The sequence below is a fragment of the Gobio gobio genome (assembly GCF_949357685.1).
Source record: "Gobio gobio genome assembly, chromosome: 13".
Lineage (NCBI taxonomy): Eukaryota > Metazoa > Chordata > Actinopteri > Cypriniformes > Gobionidae > Gobio > Gobio gobio.
In genome coordinates this window covers 9,083,982-9,106,251 of record NC_137106.1, presented here as the reverse complement: position 1 = coordinate 9,106,251, position 22,270 = coordinate 9,083,982, and the positions used below count along the sequence as shown (strand labels likewise).

The 22,270-nt window shown below is 36.9% G+C and overlaps 1 protein-coding gene across 1 annotated transcript in view; it reads left to right on the top strand.

Annotated features, from left to right (window-relative positions):
• Positions 1 to 22,270, top strand: part of alk (ALK receptor tyrosine kinase) — a gene marked incomplete at both ends in the record, with an annotated part of 709,791 nt that overhangs the window by 536,902 nt on the left and 150,619 nt on the right. The window lies entirely within an intron of this gene.

Genomic DNA, 22,270 nt, shown 5'->3' with positions numbered 1-22,270 from the left:
AAAAATGCTACAATGTATAATTTTTAGCCCTTGGTTCGGACCAAATAAACCAAACTAGAGATATGAAAACAGAACACCCTAAGAATAAAAAAAATATTTGCTAATTTATTTGTTAAATGGCAAAAGATTTTGGGGGCCCATCTTGTCTTATCCTGGTATGGTGCAGAATATATGAATTACATAATTTTAATGACTTTTTTCTGCCATTAATGTAAATGCTAAATGTTCCATAATATTACATATTCCAAAAAATAAAATAAAATAAAATAAAATAAAATAAAATAAAATAAAATAAAATAAAATAAAATAAAATAAAATAAAATAAAATAAAATAAAATAAAATAAAATAAAATAAAATAAAATAAAATAAAAGGTAATAGTAAATATAGGCCTATGCATTTTGACAGATGACAAGTCAATCTAATAACATAATCCAAGTCAAAGAGATTACATTAAATTATTAGAGTATGAATTTAGATTGAATGATTTCACCCCATTAGCCTATAACTACTAAAGCTATCAGAAATGTTCATCAAAATTTTAATTAATTATGAAATTGTTCATTTACAGTATATTAAAGTAATAATATATTATAGTATGCATAATTATATTATAAAACAATTGCAATTAATACTATTGATATATTATAAAATTACAATTAAAATTAACTCCCTGGTCTAACTTTTCACTTGAAAAGTCACTGTAAAGCATGCACACAAACTTTTCATATATATACTTTTAAGTTATACTTTATTTGAAGGTGTCTTTGATATACATTTGAGTACTGACTTATATTAAGTAACTATGTACTTACTTTAGGGTTAGTTGCATATAATTATGCATAATTGATAGTTATTTCTATAGTAACTACATGTAACATATGTATCAAAGTAAAATAAAGTTACCTAATTTTACCCTATTACTGGTATATTGTGATACATGGTGTACTATACTACTTTCTGATACCATCATTGAACCAGTTTTCGACATTTTGAAAGTTGAATTTGTCATTGCATACAGGCTTTGACTGTTATTGACATACTGTGTCAGCGTAGGACTGGCAACAATGAAAATATAAGCTAATATACCAACTAGCATGATAGCATGATAGCAAAGTGAAGCTGAAAAGGATTAGCCCTCAGCTATTTTTGCAGGCACAAAGCTGTGTAATAAAAAGGGATGCTATACAAGAGGACCAAACGCATTTCTGTCTTGAGGTTGCAGTGATTGCTCAAGGCCTCCTCTCAGTTTTATTTGTTTCATCCTTGTGCACCTTTGAATTCCAGCTGCCTTTGAGTTTTGCAGCAAATGCTGGCAGAAAACAAAGCTTTGCATTGAGAGTGTTGATCAAGGACATTGGTTGCATTAGCAAAAACCTGCCAGTTATTACAATGTAACAACACTAGGCTTCATTTAACACTAGAGTCAAACGTTCTACTTATCTTTGAGTCAGTGGGTTGTCCAAATCTGTGTTTTCAAGGTCAACAATAGGTAGGTTTTCATCTACACTGGTTATACAAACATCCTTCATTAACACCTCTATTGACTCTTTCCCCGCCAGCATTTTAGAAAAAAAAGTTGCCAGCCACTGGCAGACTCAACATTTTGAGCAAAAGGCTGAGAAAATCATGTTTTTGTCAAAGACTGCATCTGGATCGGATTCAGAACGATGATCAAAACACAGTTGGAGTAGATGGAGTCCATCAACACCTCTAAAGCTTCAAAGCCCTACAGCTCATCCTGGGTGGACATTTAATTCAGTAACATTAGGCAGTTTTGATTTATATACTGTTTAATGTTGATGATTGTGTTATTTTACATGCATATGATTACGCATTATATTGCTTGTTTCTGCTTCTTCTTCTCCTGTATTTTGATCAGGAGATTTTGTACTCTTTCAGAAGTTGTGTAATAGCACCCCTACCATTTAACAGTGAAAACACGGAAAGCCGGAAATTCTGTAAATGGCGGGAAAGCACTGTCTCGTAAATTACGAATATTTCTGTCAATGGCGGGGAAAGAGTTAAGTGGAAGCACTGAAGGACTGTGAATAAATGCTGTAGGTTCAGGAAACGCAACCCATTCTCACTCCCAAGGCGTCAAAATCTGAAGCATGGTCAAGTGCTTTCCGAGTCACAATGAAGACGCTAAAGTCACCCCTAGGTGTCACTATATTGACGCGCTGGGTTCTCCATTCATTTCAGCTGTTTACCCAATGCGTCAGATCAAGACACATTTTATTATTTGCATTTGTAAAAGCAGACATGATTTTATTAATATTTTATTAATATTTAAAGGTTACTTTTATATTTTGGAGCAACTAACCCAACTCCTACCCTAAACCTACCAACTTCTAAACAATATAAAACACGTAACAGGCAAATACAAGTACAGTCACAGTGTATTTATTGCCAAAACTGACTAAAAACAGTATAAAACTATTAACTCATCTTGCATTTCAAGTCTTCTGAAGTCACACAATGTCTTTATGTAAAGAACAGAGTTGATCTTAATGTTTCAATCGTTGAGATGATGATCCCGCTGCTCCGTGAATGCACTCATTCATATCTCATTCAAATAATTAGCATGACGCAATCGGTCACAAGACACGCGAGAGCCAATGACATTTTACAATCAAAGCTGACGTAATGACGCAATTGGTCACGAGACATACGAGAGCCAATGCAATTTCACTTTGAAAACTGACGTAACGAGCGGCAATATTTTAAATTTAATGTGTTCATGATCTTCTGCGGATGGAGACGCTGATCACTTTTGGGGATTTCCTTCACACAAATCAATCGTTTGGACTATTTTTACTTTTTGAATAAATTGTGCATGCAGTCGTATCTGCCTGTTATATCCTGTGTTTTATATACCAAACAAATGGGTAGGTTTAGGGATGGATTGGGGTTGGGTTACATGTTAAATCATGTCTAGATAGTGTAAATAAAATTATGCTGGCTGATTAAATTGAGAATCACACTCCAACATGTCATAATGGCAAAATCATAACCCAATATATGATCATCATGACGATAACGTTCCCATGCCCAACGCGTCTGTGTATGACGCCAAAGGTTTCTCATTGAAATGAATGCAGCACCAAGCCTGTCAATGTAGTGACGTCTAGGGGTATCTTTAGCGTCTTTATTGTGACGCGGAAAGCACTTAAGCATGCTTCGGAATTTGACGCCTTGGGAGTGAGAACAGTTTGGGAAACATTATAGCAGTTATGTTTACACAGACAGATTTTTGCAACCCAGGCCCATTGTAAATATACATGACTGTTACTACATACATTTCACTGCAGTTCTCAGCTGAAATGAACACTAGAGGCAGTAAAACACCAACAACTTTAGTTCCTTGTCACAAAAACGTCTTGCAGATCCTTGGGCAATACTATGTTATGACCTCAAAACACTTTTACCATTGCGCGTGGTTTGTAAATTAATGCATTTTAACCTTTGTATCACATAATCCACTCAATATGTCTCACCTGGTACAGCATTGCACTTGCGATGTGGAGTCCTGTGAAAGTCACAGCAATCTAAAAAATTATCCAAAAATATCTTTTGACGTGCATTGTGTTCCAGCCAAGAGTTCTGCTCCGGTGAAGTGCTGCATTTAAAAGTTGCTAGGAATACTGCAGCTTTCATTTCCTCAAAGATTTGTTTGAGAAAGCCATTGTACAAGCCACTGTCCATGAAATCTCTCAAAAAAATGTATTATAATGTTAAGATAGGTCTTGCAAGGATAGGCTTTTGGAGCCGATTTTATTTTCATAATGAGTGATGGCAACAAAACTGTGGGGTGGAATATGACTGGATTATGACAAGTTGGCCTTACATATCAGAAAAGATCCCAACTTGAATGTACATTCTCTGTCCCAACAATGCCAAGTAGCAATTCGGCTGTTGGTTAACATTGTCCAATAACATTGCACAGCCTATGGGACGTCAATAGAAAATAAATATTGTTGTCCAAGTTGATTATGACATTGATTAACGTTTATGAAGACGTTCACAATAAAACCATGAACATGCACTGATTTAATTTTGACTTAAAGTGTTATATATGGCAACACTTTCGAAACAGTTTGATAGTTTCACAGAGACATTAAACTGCAGAGAACTTGAAGAGAAATACAGCAATAGGCCTACTGCTGCTTCAAAACAGAGCTATCAGTGAGTTCAAAGAGTGCAAAAAACAAGAGGGATGCTGGGAAAGAGAGATAACATGGTTCATTGGATACATTATTGGCAAAAATCTACTGTATGTGAGGCGAGGTGGAACAAAGAGAAAAAAAGAAGAAATGTTAAAGTGTAGTTAGAAACGGTTGTTTGATTTTTTTTTTTGGTTTATCGACTTTGCAGGTTTTATTCTGTGTACATGTGAACACACAGAAAAGTGTAACCTCGCTCTGAAGAGTTGAACATGAGGTCACATGTCATGGAGTTAAAATTGGAATTTTCCGTACGATAAATGAAAAACAGACCAGCGTAATGAAAGTGTGATTGAAGGCATTGCATTAACACAACAAATCACCTTGAATCTATGTAGCGTTGACAGTTTCACAAAACCGCCCAGACCTTCATTCATGGCTGCAGTTTTCCTTTTTTTTCTATTTCCCTTTTTTGAAGTCTGAGGATGCTGGGTAATTGAATTTCAACCATAATTCAGTCTAAAAATGCAAGCCGCTTGTCATGTGATTTGACTATTTTTCTCCTCCATACTCTTTCATCTCAGCAATTTCATGACTTGAGGGCACAGCTACAACATATTCATTACAGGAATTATACATGGGAGTTAACATCATCAGTTACATCATGTGTCTTATAAGGTTAATCAACATTTTTAAATGTCTTCAATATGGTGTGATTGCTGCACACGAAAACGAATGAGGCTGTAATTTTATGAGTTGTGTTTCACGAAAGAAAAAATTTAACAAGCAGAAGTATTCTGTCGAAACACTTTTATCTGTCTTTTAGAATCATCAGAGGAATCAAACTAACCAAGCGATTGGTTTACTTGCAGTTGTCTCTGCATATTAAGTAACTAGTATTTTATTATTTTAAAAAAATACCTTAAATAAATTACATGGGTACAACAACAGCATGAACCAATTGAGCAGAAGATAGAGAGAGAGTGAAATCAAGAAAATAGTGTTTAACCCACAAAAAAGTGAAGCTAAAAGTGACAGCTCCATTGAAGATCAGTGAATGAGAGGGGACAGGGGAGAAATGAGACGAGTGAGTGAGAGACAACAACATCCGAGATCAATTCAAAAGCAACTGACACTCTCAAGAGAGAAGTAAAGAAATGTCTTCTTAGATCTGACACCGCTTACCAACCTGAAAGAGATCTTAACGTTATGCCTCACATTATGTAGTGTGGTGTAATGTATTGTATTGTATTGTATTGTATTGTATTGTATTGTATTGTATTGTATTGTGTAATATAAGCAAAAACAGAATAGTATGATGAAATTAACTGAAGTATTTACATAAAAATAAAAGATTTAAATAAAGTTAATATATTCATAGAAACCAAACCACCAACCAACTAACCCACTAACCAACCAAACCACCAACCAACTAACCCACCAACCAACCAAACCACTAACCCACCAACCAACCACACCACTAACCAACCCAACCAACCAAACCACTAACCCACCCACCAACCAACCAACCAAACCACAAACCAACCAACCAACCAACTAACCCACCAACCAAACCACTAACACACCAACCAACCAACCAAACCACCAGCCAACTAACCAACTAACCAAACCACCAACCATACCACTATCCAATCCACTAACCCACCAACCAACCAAACAAACCACCAGCCAACCAACCAACCCACCAACTAACCAAACCACCAGCCAACCAACCAACCCAGCAACTAAACCACCAACCAACCAAACCACCAACCAACCAACTACACCACCAAACCACCAACCAAACCCCCAACCAACCAAACCACCAACCAACCTAACCACTAACCCACCAACTCACCAAACAAACCACCAACCCAACCAACCAAACCACTAACCAACCAACTCACCAACTAACCCACCAACCAACCAAACCACCAACCAACTAACCCACCAACCAACCAAACCACTAACCCACCAACCAACCACACCACTAACCAACCCAACCAACCAAACCACTAACCCACCAACCAAACCACCAACCAAACCACTAACCCACCCACCAACCAACTAACCCACCAACCAAACCACTAACACACCAACCAACCAACCAAACCACCAGCCAACTAACCAACTAACCAAACCACCAACCATACCACTATCCAATCCACTAACCCACCAACCAACCAAACAAACCACCAGCCAACCAACCAACCCACCAACTAACCAAACCACCAGCCAGCCAACCAACCAACCCACCAACTAAACCACCAACCAACCAAACCACCAACCAACTAACTACACCACCAAACCACCAACCAAACCCCCAACCAACCAAACCACCAACCAACCTAACCACTAACCCACCAACTCACCAAACAAACCACCAACCCAACCAACCAAACCACTAACCAACCAACTCACCAACTAACCCACCAACCAACCAAACCACCAACCAAACCACTAACCCACCAACCAACCAACTCACCAACTAACCCACCAACTAACCAAACCACCAACCCAACCAACCAAACCACTAACCAACCAACTCACCAACTAACCCACCAACCAACCAAACCATTAACCCACCAACCAACCAACTCACCAACTAAACCACCAACCAACCAAACCACCAACCAACCAACTACACCACCAAACCACAAACCACCAACCAACCTAACCACTAACCCACCAACTCACCAACTAACCCACCAACCAACCAAACCACCAACCAACCAAACCACCAACCAAACCACTAACCCACCAACCAACCAACTCACCAACTAACCCACCAACTAACCAAACCACTAACCCACCAACCAACCAAACCACCAACCAACCAACTTAACCACCAAACCACCAACCAACCAACCAACCAACCAAACCACCAATTATCATAGCCATGATCATTTCAATGGCTAAGAAGAATAACATCACCTGCTTTAATGATTACAGACCTGTTGCACTCACGTCTGTTGTCATGAAGGTGTTCAAGCGCCTAGTCTGCAGGGTTTTAGCGCACATTACACTAGATTCTCACCAGTTTGCCTACAGGACAAATAGGGGAGTGGATGACACAGTATCATTAGGCACATATTTCATTCTCCAACATCTTGAGGCTAAGCACACATATGCCCGTGTTCTGTTCCTTGATTTTAGCTCAGCGTTGAACACTATTATCCCTATTAGGCTGTATAACTCTCTCTTAGCCATAGTTGTTATTACTGTGCTGTGTCAATGGATCCTGAACTTTTTGTCCTGTAGGAAACAATATGTCAAAATTCATAATCATATGTCATCAACCAGGGTTCTTAACATCGGTGTCCCACAAGGGTGTGTCCTGTCTCCTCTTTTATACTCTCTTTATACCAAAAACTGTATGAATTTAGAATCATCTAAATTCACACAAAACAAAAACTCTACTATGCATTTCGCAGAATGCCTTCCTCAGGGAGAGTAGCCAAACTTCAAAGACTGTTTGTTCCATCCACACACACACACACACACACACATGCATGCATGCATGCATACATACATACAGGGGTGTAGCCGTCTTTTCATAAGTGAGGGGGACAGAAATGTCAGGTATAATACCTGTTTTTTTCTGACCTCTGTCTAATTGACAGATTTAATTGATCTATTGCTTTTAATTCAGCAAGATATCAAATACACTGCTGAACAATAATCACTAATATGTATAATATTTTCCCCTATATTTTATGCCAATTTTATGATTAGGTTTATGCACTACAAACACTTGTGCTTTAAAGGATTAGTTCACCCAAAAATGAAAATTCTGTCATTAATTACTCACCCTCATGTCGTTCGACACCCGTAAGACCTCCGTTCATATTCGGAACACAAATGAAGATATTTTAGTTGAAAGCTGATGGCTGAGAAAGGCTTCAGATAGGCCTCCATTGGCATTCAGTACATTCACACTCACAAGACCCATAAAAGGCACTTAACGTTGTTATTTGTGTTCCGAAGATGAACGGAGGTCTTACGGGTGTCGAACGACATGAGGGTGAGTAATTAATGACATAATTTTCATTTTTGGGTGAACTAACCCTTTAAGTACCCATGGATTTTATGCAATGTTAAAAAAATATCACTGAACAAGGCAGTGTAGTTAAAAAAATACAATTGTTCAATGTTTTTGAAAGAAGACTTCTGCTCACCAAGGCTGCATTTATTTAATAAAAAATGCAGTAAAAAAAGTAATACAGTGAAATATTATGCCAATGTAAAGCAGCTGTTATCTATGTGAATGTATAAAGAAATTAAGTAATTTATTCCTGTGATCAAAGCTGAATTTTCAGCATCATTACTCCAGTCTTCAGTGTCATATGATCCTTCAGAAATCATTCTGATATGATGATTTGCTGCTCAAGAAACATTTATGATTATTATCAATGATGAAAACAGTTGCTTACTTAATACACTGCTGAAAACACTGCTGCTTAATTTTTGTGGAAACCATGATAGTATTCAAACTTTTGTGGTAAGATTAAAAAAGAGAGAAATTAATACTTTTATTAATTAAACATGCATTAAATTGATCACGAGTGATATTTATAATATAAATAAAGATTTATATTTTAATAAGTGCTTTATTTAATGCATATAAATGCAGTTAATTTAACTTTCTATTCATCAAAGAATCCTGAAAAATAAAATGCATCATGGTTTCCACAACATTTTTAAGCAGCACAACTTTCAACATTTATAATAATCATAATGTTTCACATGCTATTTCACATGTCCGTCAAACAATCTCTTCCTCTGAGTGGGCAGTTCTTGGCCAGAATAAGTGGGACAGACTTTCTGTTGTTTAGTCAAAGGTCTGGTTATGCAACCACTAGTGTGCCACCCACTAAGCCACAGCTCAAAAACACTTTTTTTGTATGCAGATAGTACTAAATCTTTTCAGTCAGAAAAGTTTCTTGTTGCTTAGCAAAAAAAAAAAAGTCAAATGTCAAATGATGTGAGATATTGCAGAGATTACAGGAGTGAGTATGAACATGTCTGCACAACGACACAGACGTCTGCTTGAGCATATAAACAACCTGAGCTTCTTTCTGCAGCTATCTTGTGTGCCGAGCTCTAAGTGTGTCAGACACATTGCAAAACCAATTACAGGTATAATGTGATTAGCTCTGCCAGAGTAACTCAGTCCAGTGGATTTAAACGCACAGGCACCCTCGCAAACACACTCAGAGTCTAGGTCTGCCATTACGTTTGGCAGCTAACTACCAAAAGCCTGATTTGTTCTGGCTCTCATTCCTTCGCAACTGGCATCCTTCCCATGCTTCAACCTTCGCTCCACCCGTCCGGATGAATGGAGCAGGACAGAATGAGGCGGGAACTCATCCATGTCCAGTGACAGTTTAATGATGTCAGCTTGGTTACATTCCACTTCCCATCAAACACCCACTGTGTCTGGCTCTTTTAAACCTCACAATATTTACACACATGGCCGACCGTTTCACCCTGCCCTGATACCCTTGAACAGCTTGGCACAGCCTGTGAGGGTTATATGGGGACATAGGGGCAGAATTGAGAGATAACACAGGTTAACATTTATGTGCTGCGGACAATGTGTGTGTAGGTGCGGGTTCAACATGAATCTCGAGTCAGGCTCTGGCCATTGAGGGTTTTTGTTGGATAACACTACGGTCAAGACCCAGATCAGTAGGGGCTTTCGCCTCTTATCTCACTGTCTTGATAGATCACTGCAGCTTTTCCTGCTCTGGTAATATTTGTTGTTTTGTCCATGTGCTGGAGATAAATGATATGTGCAGTGTACATAACTTACAGAATTTGATGCAGTTTCAACTGAAGCAGAATATGTGGCTGGAAATAATAAGGGACTGGACTTTTTATCTGACTTATTTAATCCATCAAGGTTTGTTTGGGGGTGTCGTACATGTTTGGCTATGTTGTCATTAGTGATGCTTCAGTTTTACTATTGCTCATAATTTGTCCCAGACCAAGAGATGCAGTGAGTGAGTGAGTGAGTGAGTGAGTGAAAGAATGAGCGAGTGGTTGAGGGAGTGAACGAGTGAGCGAGAATAAGAAAATAAGACAGAGCGAGTGAGCGAGTGAGTAAACGTGTGAGTGAGTAAATGTGTGGGAGTGAGTGAGTGGTTAAGTGAGTGAGTAAACGTGTGAGCGAGTGAGTGAGTGAGCAGCAAGTGAGTGGTTGAGTGAGTGAGTAAATGTGTGAGCGAGTGAGTGAGTGAGCGAATGTGTGAGTGAGCGAGTGAGTGAGTGAGTAAACGTGTGAGCAAGTGAGTGAGCGAGTGAGTGAACGTGCGAGCGAGTGAGTGAACGTGTGAGCGAGTGAGTAACCGTGCAAGGGAGTGAGCGAGCGAGTGAGTGAGTGAGTAAACGTGTGAGTGAGCGAGCGAGTGAATGAGTGAACGTGTGAGCGAGTGAGTAAATGTGCAAGGGAGTGAGTGAGTGAGTGAGTGAGTGAGTGAGTGAGTGAGTGAGCGAGCGAGCGAGCGAGTAAACATGCAAGGGAGTGAGCGAGTGAGTGAGTGAGTAAACGTGTGAGTTAGTAAGCGAGTGAATGAGTGAACGTGTGAGTTAGTAAGCGAGTGAATGAGTGAACGTGTGAGCGAGTGAGTAAACGAGCGAGTGAGCGAGTGAGCGAGTGAGTGAGTATAAGAAAATAAGACAGAGTGAGAGAGCGAGTGAGTAAACGTGTGAGTGAGTAAATGTGTGGGAGTGAGTGGTTAAGTGAGTGAGTGAGCGAGCATAAGAAAATAAGACAGAGTGAGAGAGCGAGTGAGTAAACGTGTGAGTGAGTAAATGTGTGGGAGTGAGTGAGTGGTTAAGTGAGTGAGTAAACGTGTGAGCGAGTGAGTGAGTGAGCAGCAAGTGAGTGGTTGAGTGAGTGAGTGCATGTGTGAGCGAGTGAGTGAGTGAGTGAGTGAGTGAGCGAGTGAGTGAACGAGTGAGTGAGTGAGCGAGTGAGTGAGCGAATGTGTGAGTGAGCGAATGTGTGAGTGAGCGAATGAGCGAGTGAGCGAATGAGCAAGTGAGTAAGTGAGTGAGCGAGTGAGTGAACATGCGAGCGAGTGAGTGAACGTGTGAGCGAGTGAGTAACCGTGCAAGGGAGTGAGCGAGTGAGTGAGCGAGTGAATGAGTGAACGTGTGAGCGAGTGAGTAAATGTGCGAGCGAGCGAGCAAATGTGTGTGTGAGTGAGTGAGCGAGTGAATGAGTGAACGTGTGAGCGAGTGAGTAAACATGCAAGGGAGTGAGCGAGTGAGTGAGTGAGTAAACGTGTGAGTTAGTAAGCGAGTGAATGAGTGAACGTGTGAGCGAGTGAGTAAACGTGCAAGGGAGTGAGCGAGTGAGTGAGTGAGTAAACGTGTGAGTTATTAAGCGAGTGAATGAGTGAACGTGTGAGCGAGTGAGTAAACGTGCAAGGGAGTGAGCGAGTGATTGAGTAAATGTGTGAGTGAGCGAGTGAGCGAGTGAGCGGGTGAGCGGGTGAGCGGGTGAGCGGGTGAGCGGGTGAGCGGGTGAGCGGGTGAGCGGGTGAGCGGGTGAGCGGGTGAGCGAGTGAGAGTACATACTCATACACACATACAACAAAAATTTTAATATGCAATGCATAGTGGTGCATGGGTGAGGGGCTGCAGTGCAATGAAGCGAATTATATATATATATACACACACACACACACACACACACACACGGTCAAATATTATGTTGCCTTTAGTATTCAAATTGAACAAATCAGTATTTTTTTCCCCCTCTTTTTGGGGGCAAAACGTGTTCTATTAAAAGAATTACAAAGGAAATAATTTCTCATTCCAACTCTTCCTCCAGTGCTATTAACTTACCAGGCAAACATCAGTCCTCAAAGAGTATGCCAACTTGTGGTAAACATGCTCTTTTATTTGTGCTTTTTCATTTTCTTCTTTAATTCACTGTCACTTTGCTCTTGTTTGTTTTCTTTGTTCTTTTTCATCACTCACTAGAAATGTGTAGTGGTAGAGCTGAATGCCAGTAAGATTTTCTCATCTCTTGCGGTAATTTGCCTCAGATCAGGAGACATGAGCCAGAGACGGAAGTATACGGTTGTTAATTTTAGCCAGCAGGGAATTATAACCAGCGCACTATGTATTCGTGAACATTTTCCCAAGGCACATTATTCTGCCAAATAGTGCCTGGACTTAAACAAATATCAGAGAATGTAATTGTTCCTCTTTCTGATGAATTGCAAGTGATTTCACAAGCCAATTAGCCCCGCTGACCCCTGCCACTACGTGACGGTAGTTTGCCCTCATGAATTCACAGATATTATGTAATATATATAATTTTTTTTCTGCTATACTCTTGAGAACTGCTAATAAGTGGCCTGAGTTTCATTTTCGGTTTGACTCCAGAGATTCCCACTGCAGCACAGATATTCAAATGTTAACGTGATGCACATTTGATGCATTCACGACCGCGTCCTATCTCAAGTAACGCAGCGTTAACTGGCCCATTTGCTACAACCGGGGGAAAAAGTTCTTCCTCTCTGATAGTATTCAAATATGTTCCATTCCATTTGAGGAAGTAGCATTTATTTGGCCCACCTTGTCAAAGTGCTGCATCTAATCATCAGTTTGTGTATTTTATCTCTGCCAGCTTGTTATGCGCCATGTGATTTGACAGTCAAAATCAATGCCACTTAAATGGGTGGTGCGATTTTTCTGAACCCCTGAGCCTCTGGTTTGCCTCCTCCTATATTGATCTCATCTATCCACTGTGATTCTGAGGATCCGTTGCCCTGGGCTTCATGCCGTTCATCCTCAACATTAGCATGCAAATGATGTTTTGTTCTTCTAATGCTTTGCCTATGCAGTCGGCCAGCAGTTTGATGTGTCGTGATCGAATGATGCATTCTTGTTTATTATAAAATGTTATTCATTTATGTTTTTATTAGTGTATATTTATAATTGTTAAAGGATTGGTTCACCCAAAATGAAATTTCTGTCATTAATGACCCTCATATTGTTCCAAACATGTAAGACCTTCGTTCATCTTCAGAACACAAATTAAGACATTTTTGATGAAATCCGAGAGGTTTCTGAACCCCACATAGGCAGCGATGACATAGGAACTTTCAAGGTCCAGAAAGGTTGTAAAGACATCGTTAAAATAGTCCATGTAACTCCAGTGGTTCAACCTTAATATTATGAAGCGACGAGAATAAGTTTTGTGCGCAAAAAAACAAACAAAAATAACTTTATTCAACAATTTCTTCTCTTCCTTGTCCGTCATACGCAGTATATGTAGTAAACACAGTGTAGCACTTACGGGTTCTACGTCAGAACGGTGCGTCATTATTGGCTAGCTCCTGCATCAGCATCACACGCATGTGTGAAAAGCGTCGACCAATAATTAGCCGGAGTTCTGATGTAGAACCTGGAAGCGCTGCAATAAATTCACACCTAACAAATGAAAATACATTCCAAAATAATACAGTACAACAATACTTTCAAAAACATTACCGTGCTGGCAAAAGGAGTCAGAATGCACACAGGTTAATTTTGAGCAACAGGCAAAACAAGTGAAAAATTTCGATTTTCAGATTTTCACAAAAATTTGTTCATTAAGCCCTCGCCTAGCAATTCCAATGCTCCAAATAGCAATTAAACATGGCGGGTCGCCACAAATAAATCAATGTTTGGGAAACAATGCATTAGGACAGACTTCTGGGAGGCCATTCAGATACAAACTGAAAAGTAAGGGCCCCAGGATAGACCCCTGAGGAACTCCTGTGGAACAATCTCTTGGGGAAGATATCTGCGTTTCAATCCAAGTGCATTGTAAATATAAGATAAGACTCAAACCATTTCATTGTATTGACTGAAAAATTGAAGTATGATCATTTAGATAAGAGTATGTTATGATTTGGTGTATCAAATGCCTTTAGTAGATCAAGGAACACAGCATATGTCTAGATTTGACCTTACTTGAATGAAATAACATACAGCAGTTTCTGTCGAATGAAGTTTTCAGAACCCAAATTGCATTGGACACAGTTATTTTGTGTTTTCACAATTTTCTCAGTTACTACTTTTTCTACTATTTTTGACACTACTGATACAATTGAGATTGGCCTGTAATATAATGTGACATTGTGTTCATGTTGTTTTGCAAAACAATTTTGCCATGTTGAGGTCAGGTTTGGTGGTAAGAGTCGTTACATATGTTACGTGTAGTTACTGTAGTAATAATGATAAACCGGAAGACGCTCCCACTTTTGACGCAAGGCTTCATGGGGCGTAGGAAACTTGTGGATAATTTAGTTTCATGCATTTGTGTTGCGTACTGTATTGCAATAAATGTGAAAAGACGAATGTGACCGCTAGTGCAAACTCTTTAATGTGCTACAACAACTCTTCCTCCTCTCAACATGGCCTTTGTTGTGTGTTTATGTAAATTTTAGGGTTTGTGACGTCACTAACCCACGGATAAGCTCGTTGTAGTCCTTAAAAAGTGATTTTTAGAAAGAAAAAAATATATATATATCTTCCTTTGTTTTTGAACTTTGAGCGTCGTAACTTTGTAGATTTACATTACACACTAACGAAAGTTTAAAAAATGTGAAATCATAATCAACCACCCCTTTAGTTACAGATTACATGCAAGCACTTCTTAAATATGAGTACAATGTAAACAACTTGTATGTACACAAAAAATGCATTGTATCAAATGATTCATTTAAATGTTATTACATAGTAGTAAATCAGTTTATTACACAGCTCTCTGAAATTATTGATTCTGATTGGTCAGTCGTTCAAAGGTGTGTTATTCCCCATGTTAGTCACTCGACGCTATTATTTAGACTCAGCCTTATCCTGATGCCTAACTCAATAATTGCATGTTGTCAGTCGTGTTTGCTAGGATAAGCAAAATGTCCAGCATAACATTGCATAATATAAAGATTGCACTTTTGAATGAATGTGTAATGCTTTGTTTTCAACCTTTTGCAGCTTTGTTATTAAATGTAGATGTTATCTTTATCAAATGGTGCCTTTTTATAAATACCTCAAATATGTTTGTCTTCTTAATTTCATATAATTGAATCTCCTGTCACTTGTTTTGCAATATATATATATTCCATTTTAAACCCACCTTGTCGCTCCACCGCAGAATGGCTGGTGTGTCTTTCGGTATGCTAATATATCACACAGCTAATAACAACAGCTTCACTAAGGCAAACAAACACCCACAGCAAGCACAACATATTTTGTAGGTGGCCTTGGTGACCTCAAAAGTCGCGGAGGTTTAAACGTAACAAAGCATGAGTCGAAACAGCAAAATGTAATTAAAGATCGTTAATGAGACACACATGATGAATTGACCTGCACGAGTTGGTCGCCGCCCATATATTAAAGATGATTCCGTAATGGCCGCCCGAGTTGTCCACATGAAAAGACACTCAAAGGTCAGAGCTGGTGTTCCAGAGCACGTCGGTCGGTATGATGATGTTTTATGAGTTATAATGCTTATAATAATGAAAAATGTTATCTGTGGCAGCGCTTATTAGTCATGTTAATAACTCTTGCTTGAGAGATTTTTATTTGAGTCGAGAGATGTCCCACAGGACACTTGATTAATTAGATCAAAATGTTTAATTGAGGTGCTACAGAGAGTCACAGATGCTTATCACAGCACTGGAGGAGAGCAGATCAAGAAGGTGTTTTACTGTTTTATCTCTCCCTGTTTTCCATAATGATAATCTTCAGAATTCATTAGTACGGGAATTTAATACAATAATTGGACTGCTTGCTAATTTTGCAGGTGGTGATAACCCAATACACTTCCTGACCTCTGCATGAAAAGAAGAGGTTTATAAATGATTGACTTTGCATTATCCTGATTATTACATGCAGTACTTAAAAAAAAAACTACAGTTTCAATTTATCTCATAATTTCAACTTTTTGTCAATTTCAACTTTTCATTTTGACTTTATCTCATAATTATATTACTTTTTGTCATATATACTATATATACAATTATAATTTCATTTTATCTCATAATTATAACTTTTCGTCATCATTTCGACTTTTAATCTCATAATTATGACTTTCTATGTGACAATTTCTATTTTTAATAATATAATTATGACTTTTAGTCTCAAGACTTATGTCAAATTCTACTTTTAATATTATAATTATGACTTTTTGTCACATATACTATATATAAAATTATTATTTCAATTTCTCATAATTATGACTTTTTGTCACAATTTCTACTTTTTGTCATATATAGCCTACTAAATATAAAAAATTATAATTTCAATTTATCTCATTACTTTTTGTCATCATTTCGACTTTTAATCTCATAATTATGACTTTCTATGTGACAATTTCTATTTTTAATAATATAATTATGACTTTTTGTCTCAAGACTTATGTCAAATTCTACTTTTAATATTATAATTATGACTTTGTCACATACTATATATATAATTATAACTTCAGTTTATCTCATAATTAGGACTTTTCAATTTCTACTTTTTATCTCATAATTATGACTTTCAATGTCACAATTTTTACTTTTAGTATTATAATTATGACTTATCTCATAATTCTGACATGTCATAATTTGGACTTTTTATGTCACATACGTAATTATGATGTTTTAAATCATAAATACTTTTTAATCTCACAATTTCAACATAGTTTTAACTTAGTTAAAATATGTATGTGTATTAAAATAGTTTAATTATGATTTAACTGAGTATTTTTCCCCTTATTTGACAGAAAAGAGCTCTGCTTTGGCAGCTTATGAGAAATGAGAAGCATTAGCTAAAAAGTACAGTATGCACTAACACACATTTCAAAAATACTGTGGAAAAGTACATCAACCAGGCACATTTAGCTTACTTTCTTTCAGTGTACTATGATTTTTGATGCACTAATTCTTATCTTGCACACTATTTTGGGCAGGTAGTATGCAAATTTAAACACAGCATCTGTCTCTGTACTTCATTTTTGCATTACTCTACTGAATATCAAAATCAGGAAATAAAATAAATGCATAAAACAAAAATACACAATATTCAGCTCAAATATCAGTCTGTTGCTACTGACAATCCTAAAAAAATGTGATATGAAGTTTTACAGATTTTTCGTAGTACATGGTGGTAAAATAACCACTCTTAGGGAATGGAGTTATTTGTATTTTAATGTATTTTACTATATTAGCATTTGTCTGGGAACTTCATGTTTGATCTTCACATGCTCTTCGTGTGGTTTATTCTTCTGGAGCGTTCACTCTGCTGGAAAATGTCATTTTCTATGCAACATTGACTATAATAATACACCAGGAGACAGAGACTAGTGTATTAATGAAGAGTTGCTGTGAAGTGCCAATGAGGGCACCGAAATTATATTCACAATGCCATGAGCAATGCTTGTGCTTTTATTATCATATGGTGTATCTAATGACAACACTGTCCAATGAAATGACTATGTATGACTATATACCTTCTGCCCAGACGAGGCAATTTAACCTAAAATAGTGCTGAATTTGAAATGGCACATGGCATTTGTGCAAATCATTATTCCATGCAGTTCATTACATGAAAAGCAAGTGTCTATCAGAACATATTTTACAGTAAGTCAGCTGCATTTGTGTAAGGTTGACTGCTGAAAGCATTGAAATCATTTTCCAAATGCAACCCTAATGGTAATATATTATGCATTTGTGCACATTAATATGCATTATTCTAGATCTACAAAACAACATTAGCAATGATGAAAACCAGAGCTTTTTGATGACAAGTTCAGTTCTCCTCTCACTTTTTCACATTTAAACATGGGCGTAGTTTTGATTTTATTGCAAAGAGGCAGATATACAGTGGGAAGAACAAGTATTTGATACACTGCCGATTTTGCAGGTTTTCCTACTTACAAAGCATGTAGAGGTCTGTCATTTGTATCATAGGTACTCTTCAACTGTGAGACGAAATCTAAAACAAAATCCAGAAAATCACATTGAATGATTTTTAAATAATTAATTTGCTATTAATCGTTTGATAGCACTAATTTATTTATCTATCTATCTATCTATTTTTATTTATTTATTTATTGTTTGTAATGAAAATTTTGCCAGAGTAAGTAACCAGTAAACTCCTCTGTGTGTCTCTTTTAACCCTCTAGGCGCCACGGTCAAGTTTACTTGACAAGATGCGGCACTGAATAAAATGGCCAATTTGGTCAAATAGGGTGTCAAATTTCGTTCGACCTCCCCTCCACTAGATGGCAGACATGTCATACTTCATCCCTGACTCAAAAAAACATCATGCTTCTATACAAAATCTTCAAGCAAGAGCGCATTGAATCAGTGCGAACAAAAGCGGAGCTAGTGTGCGAGTGTGCCATTTTATTAGAGCAATATTGTCAACGTCAGCGAGTATTTGCATTAGATTATTATTATTTTCGAATGGCATCAATAAAGCTTAACCGCAATGAAGTGTTGGGTCTGCTATTCGTGGGCCCTAATTCTGAAGGGGAATATCTGCCTTCAGAAGATGACATGATTCTGAAAGTGAAAGTATTGCCCTACACAAAGCACAAACAGTGAATCCTTTGCACAATGTAGATGGTCCTTTGCCTATTGTCAGTGGTGGAAACAATGTTTCCCGGGGTCGGAGTGTTCATCGCGAAGTTAGCAGGCGTGTTAGCGTCGTGGGGAACGAGGCGGGAGATTTTTACCGCGCTAGCCATGAAGCTTTGTCTTCTGACCGTGTGCCTCTCCGCAATCGCAACGACAGTATTGTGGTGGAGACTTTGTCTAATGCCACTGGGTATGTTTGATGAGGTCGAAGTATTCACAGGACAGTTAGGGGGAAACGTGGAGGCAGGGTTGGGAGTCGCAATGACAATGACAGTAGTCCGAACTGTGCACACTCTGCGTCTCTCGTCATCTCACTCATGATTTCTGCCTTGCCGTGGCGAGTGAGCTTTTGAACTAAACAGGTCTTGTCTACTTGTGTTTATGTGCCATATGAATAATATATATGTGTCCCATACATGGAATCAGAGTGCCTACTGTATGTAGTAAATGGAAAATCTCTACAGCAAAAGGCCAACCGCTACATGCATTCGGTTTGTTTTTTACCATTTATTAGTAATGATTTACACAGTTTGTTTACTATTTACCTGAACATTCAGTATTGTGCAATATAGCAAACAGAAGGTGAGGGACATTTTGGGGGCAAAGAAGTGCTGCATTTTATCATTTAAACGTGACTTTTCATGAAAATTCTATAATCCATGATGGCCACCACCATATGACGTCATAATATGCAAATTAGATGGAAAAATGTAATCCCTACATAAACTTTGGGTCATCCTTAATATTTCTCTAATTTACAGAAAGTCTCTATCTTTTATCACTTTTAAGATATAGCCTTTTGAAATTAAGATGTCATAAATCGAACGTTTTAGGAAAAAACCTCTGGCGCCTAAAGGGTTAAGACCTGCTCCTTTTGTTATAAATAAAGTTACAGAATCTGTTAATGGGAAAAATAGAATCATGTTAACACTCCAGCCCGCCAGAAATGTCACTTGGCCCACTTAAATCTCAAAGCTGGAGCCAGGCCTGCCTCTAGTGCCTCAGAGGATAAAGCAGCACTTAAAGTCAGCTTGAAATCCGAATTTACTTTTTTTCTTATTGAGGTCCTATTGTGAACAACTAGTTTTTTTTATTCTACAGAGAAAAAAAAGAATTCACAACTTTGAAACCTTGAAAAGACTGGCTACCAGAAAATACCAATGGACTCTTTTCACATTTCCGGGGTTGTCAGAAGCATAAATCGTTATGGGTAAACATCTATAGTGGTGAATGGAAATTACAACAAATACAATTTGTATATTCCCATTTGCTCCAATAGCAAAAATAAATCAATAAAATTTTACAATAGTGTTTCTATGACTTTACAAAATAGTTGTGTGTGTGTGTGTACATACATATATATATATATATATATGTATATGTGTGTGTGTGTATATGTGTATATGTGTATGTATGTATGTATGTATGTGTGTGTGTGTGTGTGTATATATGTGTATATATATATATGTGTATATATATATGTGTGTGTGTGTATGTGTATATATATATATATATATATATATATATATGTATGTATGTATGTGTATATATATGTATGTATGTATATGTGTACTGTATGTATGTAGATTATGTTGATCAGAAGAGACAAAGATATACAATTTGCAGTCACTCCCGCAGCCATTATATTAAAAACAATCACACAGCAGCGTCAACTTTAATATAACACAAATTGGTCGCGCTATTCAGTCCAGTTCTCACTATTAACTATGAATTTTGCCTTAATACACTCCTTATACTGCTTATTAATATTTAGTAGTTGTTACGTTTAAGAAGTGTACATATTAGTGCCTATAGTGTACATATTTGTACCTAAAGTGTACATAATAGTGCCTATAGTGTACATATTTGTACCTAAAGTGTACATAATAGTTCCTATAGTGTACATAATAGTTCCTAAAGTGTACATATTAGTTCCTAAAGTGTACATATTAGTACATATAGTGTACATATTAGTACCTACAGTGTGCATATAGTGTACATATTAGTACCTACAGTGTGCATATAGTGTACATATTAGTACACATAGTGTAATAGTTCCTAAAGTGTACATATTAGTTCCTAAAGTGTACATATTAGTTCCTAAAGTGTACATATTAGTAGATATAGTGTACATATTAGTACCTAAAGTGTACATATTAGTACATATTACACCCTTAAGTGTACATATTAGTTCGTAAAGTGTACACATTAGGACATATTACTACCTAAAGTGTACATATTCGGATCTTAAGTGTACATATTATTACCTATAGTGTACATATTAGTACCTTAAGTGTACATATTAGTACCTATAGTGTACATATTAGTACATTAAGTGTACATATTAGTACCTAAAGTGTACATATTAGTACCTAAAGTGTACATATTTGTACCTAAAGTGTACATTTTAGTACATCAAGTTTACATATTAGTTCCTTAAGTGTACATATTAGTACCTAAAGTTTACATATTAGTAGCTTTAGTGCACATATTAGTACCCAAAGTGTACATATTAGTAGCTATAGTGTACATATTACTACCTTAAGTGTACATGTTAGTAGCTATAGTGTAAAAATGAGTACCTAAAGTTTACATAATAGTGCATAAAGTGTACATATTAGTACCTAAAGTGTACATATTAGTAGATATAGTGTACATATTAGTACCTAAAGTTTACATATTAGTACCTAAAGTGTACATATTATTAGATATAGTGTACAGATTAGTTCCTAAAGTGTACAAATTAGTAGCTAAAGTGTACAAATTAGTAGCTAAAGTGTACATATTAGTACCTATAGTGTACATATTAGTACCTAAAGTGTACATATTAGCAGATATAGTGTACATATTAGTACCTAAAGTTTACATATTAGTTCCTAAAGTGTACATATTAGGAGCTAGTGTACATATTAGTACCTGTACATATTAGTACCTAAAGTGTACATATTAGTAGATATAGTGTACATATTAGTACCTAAAGTGTACATATTAGTTCCTAAAGTGTACATATTAGCATATATAGTGTACATATTAGTACCTAAACTGTACATATTAGTACCTAAAGTGTACATATTAGTAGATATAGTGTACATATTAGTACCTAAACTGTACATATTAGTACCTAAAGTGTACATATTAGTAGATATAGTGTACATATTAGTACCTAAAGTTTACATATTAGTTCCTAAAGTGTACATATTAGTAGCTATAGTGTACATATTAGTACCTAAAGTTGATATATTAGTTCCTAAAATGTTCAAATTAGTACCTGAACGTGTACATATTAGTACCTATAGTGTACATATTACCACCTTAAGTGTACATATTACTACCTTAAGTGTACATTTTAGTACCTTAAGTGTACATATTATTACCTAAAGTGTACATATTAGTAGATAGAGTACATATTAGTACCTAAAGTGTACATATTAGTAGATAGTGTACATATTAGTACCTAAAGTGTACATAT